Here is a 6,711-nt window from a genome sequence, read left to right as displayed (position 1 = left end):
ACAAACCTAAGTTTTTAGAATCACCCATCTATAATATCATTCCATCTGTTAAAGCAAAAACGTAAAGAAACTGAGAACTACATTTCCAAATTCAGATGGACACCATTTTTGTTTTGATCGCCTTTTTAGTTTTTCTCCCAATCCGTTTTGGGGTACTTACTTGCTACAGTTTGCATATTAAACACGGCACTATGTATTAATTATTTTTTTGATAATAGAAACAAACTGCTTCTTAATGTGGGACGTCAAGAACTGATGGCTAACTTGACGCAATTTCCATGGGCCTTCCGCCATCGAAATATACTATTCAAAAGGGAAAGTGGAAAGAGTACATGCGTATTCGTCGAATTGCAAACCATAGAACTAGGCGATTGATCCAAGTCGTCCTACTGCAATTACTGTTACTAGTACTCATTTGTTGACTTGTTTTAAAAATAAAAAATCTCTTTTAAAGAAATGAAACTATTGTGTAATGTTGTAGCAAATATTTCAGAGCGACATCGAGGCGCCATCAAGTCAATAAAGGATTAGTTACCGCCACGGTCGTTTATACAGGTCTGGAAACTTAAACCTGTTTTCTGTGTGAGAAGTGAGGGCGTTACGCGTCGACTGTTGAGTAGTACCAAAAGTCGTCATGGGCGGCGCACGAATCGTGGAATGTTCTCTGGCATCTGTCATGGCTGACTTATAATAATAATAATAATAATAATAATAATAATAATAATTTAATTATAATTAATTATTATTATAATTAATAATAATTAATAATTGCAGCATGCGAGCCGATAGTGACGAGTTGGTGATCAGGCGGCCGCTCGTCGGGATACCCGAAACCTTTACAGCCGAAAGAAGACCACGAAGACGACAACGACCACTTGAAGAGGACGACCAAGAAGAAACCTTTGTGCCTGCTTCTCAACCGCCTGTGGATGGGACCAGTGCAAAGGAAACCTCCAAAAGACGTATGAAATGGGACGAAGGGATGAATCGCTTCATTTTCGGTACGTATCTGGAGATCACGAAGATGGAAACGGACAGGACAGCATACAGAGGTAAACTATATCACGCGTTCATTACACAATACCCACATTTAGCACACTTAACAGAACAACGCATTGCAGACCAACGTAGAGTTATCATTAAAAATACACTCCTTACATTAGACACACAGGAACAAATCAGGCACGAAATTGAAGCACTACTCAACACAAACAACACACTCNTAAGAATCGCGATATTCATTAATCTTTTACCGTTCAACCACATGATATTACTTACTATATTAAGCCTAATGACATCAAAGTATAGATCAAAACTAATAAACCAGTAAAAGAAATTTCAAAATCCGGCAATAAATGACTGAGAAATATATTATTTAAGTTTAGGTATTCAGCGCGGAACGGCAGTGTCGGTGACGTCATTTTACGTAATTCCAGGAAATACGATTTCCCATATAAACAAAAATTTTTAAAGGCGATTCATAGGCGATACCACTCTTTTTTGATCGCATGCTCAAGACATGCTCTTAGCAAACTAGGTGAAGTGACGTCCCGAAATTATTATTCCAATCGCAACTTTAGTCTTGTAACTTTGGGATTTGTGGAGTAATTTTATTGATTCTATCACATTTTTGTTTCATTTTACTTAAATTTTCATAATTAATTAATAACAAAAAACTGGAAACTTCTCCATTGTCGACGATGTGGTCGCTGTCGGCGTAGTGTCCCTAGTAATTTTTTTCCGAATAGTCGGCGTTGTGGGCACGTTCGGCCTAGTGTCCCTTGCACACTTGTCGGCGATGTGGGCATGGTCGGCGTAGTGTCCCTTGTACACTTGTCGGCGATGTGGGCACGGTCGGCGTAGTGTCCGTCGGCGAAGTGGGCATGGTCGGCGTTGTGTCCCTTGTACACCTGTCGGCGATGTGGGCATGGTCGGGGTTGTGTCCCTTGTCCACTTGTCGGCGATGTGGGCACTGTCGGCGTAGTGTCCCTAGTCGGCGATATGGACCATCCAAAAATCGGGTCGGCGTTGTGGGCATTCGGCGAAGTGTCCCGCCCCCGTTTAAAACCTAAATACGAATCCATATTAGAAACTTGGTACGAGACATTATTATTTATTATGTACCGCTTCGATGTTTCGAATGTTATATGTCTGGTGAATATGGTGACATTCGATTTTTCAGACGTTAGCGCGAACCCTACAGAATCCATCTTTTTAGATATTACAGATATGTTGTGATGAGAGCATTCCTCAATTTTCCAATTCGAATTGTAGACTACAAAGTCGTCTGCGTATTGAATTAGTTGACCGTCTATGCTATCGTCGTGAATATTTTTGGTGTACACATTGAAGAGGACTGGAGAAATAACAGAACTAGTACTAGCGGTATACCAAAAGATACTGCATTTTCTTATACCAAGGTGCCACTTGGTACAGCTGTTCCTTAGAGCCATTTAGACGATTTGGCCCGAAGAACACGTGACATTTTCGGTGTGGGTAGATTTTAGAGGGGTTGGGGGTGATTTATTGTAACATTTTTTAAAAAACTAAATATGGCCTAGAGACGAGATCTGGGTGTCGATTTCGTATGATTTTAACCCGAGGAATCCAATGGTAGCGCCAGAAATGTAATCCGGATACAGGAAGTCCGTGAAAAGCCGCCATTTTTAGAAAATGACACACTTTTGATCGAATTATATTTCTAAGGCACACCGGGTCGTGTAAGGTGTCTAGAGTTATGTTTTTGGGGTCAGGGAATTCATTTATGATAACAAAAATAACCTACTGGCATCGGAACTGCATGAGAGGCTTTCCTACTGCACTTTTTGAAGACGTCGCACGCGGTGAAGCCCAAGATATTCCAAAGTTTTAATACCTATATAAATTTGTAATATTTTATTTAATAAAAATACACATTAACAAAACATAAAATATATTAAAACATGGGGTAAAAAATTTATAAGCCTATGAAGGATCACCAAGTACATCACTGACCTCCTCTGTGATTGCGTTATCACCCAGTGGTGAAGGAATTTCACATACCGGGAGAATATTTTAAAACCGAACGTAGAAAATTAACATGCGAAAAACGTTTTTTGCCGATCGTTGCTCCCCATGTTAACTTAGAGGGTTTGTATGGACACCACCAAAAGAAGATTTTGTTCTCATCTAATGATATACGAATTAGCTTATTTTCAGGTGTATTTCTCATTATTTTATCAAAAATTCGGCAATAAATCCAATTAGCTAAATCATGTTAAGCCATGGAAATTTCCTAACGAATTGAAATATCGCGTACTAGAGTAAACATTCCCGCTGTAAACGTTGTTTATTATAAATACTTTTATTCACAATCGGTTAGTAATAAGAGTCATTCGTCTCATTAAAGAAGTTTGAAAGTCGGCCGTAACTAGATTATATTTATTACGAACTTCGAAAGTATGAACTTCCGCGCTAAGGAAAGGAAGTAATAGCTACGAATATCAGTCACAGATGGCGCACAAGATGAGATGGAGTTTTGAATTCCTGTTGCACAGTGACTCTCTCAGTGACCTCGGCCTGCGCAACCGTAAACACGCTAGAATTTAAATTTGCGTTAAACTGTTTAAGGGTAAGGGGTAAATCTACGAGTAAAAAATATACTCGTAATGGTAATATCATTGTTCCTTCATAGATATTATAAACAAAACAAACGCTTGCACCTGCACGTTGGCGCGTTAAAGCGAATTCAAATTCAAGCGCTTGCGGTTGCGCGCTGCTGAGGGAGTCACGGTATAGCAGAGATGCATGTCTAATTGGCTGTTGGTTTCGAGTTGGTTTGATCTAAAGTTGTAATCACAGATGGTTGTAATTCGTTAACCTCAAAATAACATTATCTTGGTAAGTTCATTATTGGGTTAATAAAGTAAAACCGATCAAATTTACAGAAACGGGCGTACCAATGCAGAAAAAATAACGGTTCTATTAACGAAAAGATACAAATTCAAGAACTACAATTGTTGAAATTAATGGTTACATTGGACTGACCGCTGTTGTTTATAGTTACAATCAGGCCTTGCTTGGTTTGCTCTGTAGAAAAGTTGATTTCTTGAGTAGTAGACCCAACAGGAAAGGTTATTCGGGAGCAACTTGGAACGGAAGCATTAGATTGTTCATCTCCCGTGACACTTGTGGATGATGACAAAATTTGCGCTATTCTCTCTTGGCCATGAAGAGACTGGTCAACATAACCACCCGCAACCGATGCAGATTTCCACCCTCCCAATTGCTTTAATTGAAGGGTGTCTCCACCGGCATTTGCTAACAGAGTTGCCGCTGTTCGACGGAAACAATGCCCCGTAAATTTATCTACGTCCTTCAATTTGAGAAATGATGCAATTTTTTTAGGGTATTGAGCAATTGTGGAATGACCAATTGGTTGTTTTGTAATTTTCCCAAAACGCATTTGTAGAAGAAATCTCTCATTGTCAATATTGTTACGCAGGTCAACATACTGCTTTAAGAAACCTATCCATTTAGCATCGGTCACCACAAACGATCTACTATTATAGGTTTTCGTGTCGGGTATAATAAAGTTGACACGATGTCCCAAAAAATCTACATGGGACAGCTTCATTTTTATGAGCTCATCCGTTTTGCAGGCGCCTGATATGCCAATTATTAGAACAACCTACAAATAAACACAAAGTTAGTACTGTAATGAAAGTGGCTTTGTATGAACTTGTATCACTACAAAGCATAATTTAATAAAATGTTTACGTCTTTGTCAAATACGATTGTCGTTTTATTTAATAGCTACTTACTTTCTGTGGTAAATAATCAAAAGGTGCTTCGTTCAAAAATCGCTCTATTTGATCCTTGCTAAAAACCTCCGACTTCTTTGGCTTGTATCCAACGTTTTGCTTCTTAATGAAGGCGATCAGATTATAAAATTTGGTGATGTCCACGCTCTTATTTAAATTTAAAGTTGAGCGTAGCATTGAATACGTAGCCCATAGTGTTGACGGTTTTTTAACCTTTATTAATTCGTTAAAGTATGTCAATAACGAACTTTCAGAACCTATTGGGGTACGTTTCTCTAAACACCAGGCCTTGTACAAATTGTAAGTTTGTTCGTATCGTTTTTTACTTTTATCTGGCAGTATACTTTTTGAAACTGTCTCTGCAACTTCTCGTAACTCAGGGGGAGTACATATAATCTCCTCTGAATCAGACATTTTCAATTTTGAATTCAAATTTTCGTAAAAGTACGGCCGCGTAAAATGTAACTGACGGATGTTTGACAGTTGTACCAACTGTGTGACATTTTTCCACTAACAAAATGAGAAGAAAATGCAAAATTTAAACAATTTATTTAACATTTTTGTAATTTCTTACGATTGTGAATAAAGTCATATACGAACCTCGGCGAAAGCTTATTTTTCTCAGAATAAAACCACCCTCGGCGCTGCGCGCCTCAGGTGGTTAACATTCTTCGAAAAATAAGCTACTTTCGCGCTCGGTGCGTAATGTACTATTTCCCTCATGTGACCCGCATTTTACAAAAAAAATTATGCAGGCGTCATAAACTGATATTGATTTCGACGTTTGAATCTGCTTTTTGTCTTAGTCATGGCTTAACATGATTTTGGTAAGTGAATTTCTCGAGTTTTTGATAATATAGTGAGAAATACACCTGAAAATGAACTAATTCGTATATCATTAGACGAGGAAAAAAATCTTCTTTCGATTGGTGTCATGATCAACCCTCTAAGTTAACATGGGGAGCAACTATCTGCAAAAACCCCTTTGCCCATGTTAATTCCCTATGTTCGTTTTGGGAATATTCACTCGGTATAAATATTAAAGGTTCGGTAGTAAATTAGGTATATCCGAAAGTATACAATATTCTTACCCTTTGTTTGAGCAATCTCCCATACATTTTTGGCATGCAGGGGAACATGGCAATCCGTGTCGCCGGCAGCTGCACCGAAGGGTCTCGCAGCCACACTTGTTCAGAGCGCGGACTGCCTTCCATCCTTGTGGCAGCTTGGACTACAGAACCTTCCTTCCTTTGGCTTCAAGTGTCCATCCCCATCCTTCTGGACTTGTAGAGCTTCTCATCACCTGGTTTGCACATCCCCAGATATGGCCAGCGACATACGCCGCCCTTCTTATGTGCTCCTCCAACTCGTGCTGCGGCGACACGGATTACCATGTTCCCCTGCATGCCAAAAATGTATGGGAGATTGCTCAAACAAAGGGTAAGAATATTGTATACTTTCGAATATACCTAATTTACTACCGAACCTTTACTATTTATATGTAAAATTCCTTTTCAGTGGTGATAACGCAATCTCAGAGGAGGTCAGCGATGTACTTGGTGATTCTTCATAGGCTTATAAATTTTTTACCCCATGTTTTAATATATCTTATGTTTTGTTAATGGGTATTTTTATTAAATAAAATAATATAAGTTTATATATTAAAACTTTGGAATATCTTGGGTTTCACCGCGCGCGATGTGTTCAAAAAGTGCAGTAGGGAAGCCTCTCATGCAGTTCCGATGCCAGTAGGTTATATTTGTTATCATAAATGAATTCCCTGACCCCAAAAACATAAGTCTAGACACCTTACACGACCCGGTGTGCCTTAAAAATATAATTCGATCAAAAGTCTGTCATTTTCTAAAAATAGCGGCTTTTCACGGACTTCCGGTATCCGGATTACATT

The 6,711-nt window shown here is 38.8% G+C and overlaps 1 long non-coding RNA gene across 1 annotated transcript; it reads left to right on the top strand.

Annotated features, from left to right (window-relative positions):
- The first annotated feature begins 3,678 nt into the window (after positions 1-3,678).
- LOC116169398 lies at positions 3,679-4,765 on the top strand. Its single transcript, XR_004144949.1, has 3 exons — positions 3,679-3,879; positions 3,927-4,337; positions 4,387-4,765. It is a non-coding gene; the product is annotated as an uncharacterized LOC116169398 (long non-coding RNA).
- Positions 4,766-6,711: the final 1,946 nt, after the last annotated feature.

The sequence above is a fragment of the Photinus pyralis genome, unplaced genomic scaffold, assembly GCF_008802855.1.
Source record: "Photinus pyralis isolate 1611_PpyrPB1 unplaced genomic scaffold, Ppyr1.3 Ppyr1.4_LG4, whole genome shotgun sequence".
NCBI lineage: Eukaryota > Metazoa > Arthropoda > Insecta > Coleoptera > Lampyridae > Photinus > Photinus pyralis.
Note: the sequence above shows the minus strand (reverse complement) of the source record. Positions and strands in the feature narration are given on the sequence as shown.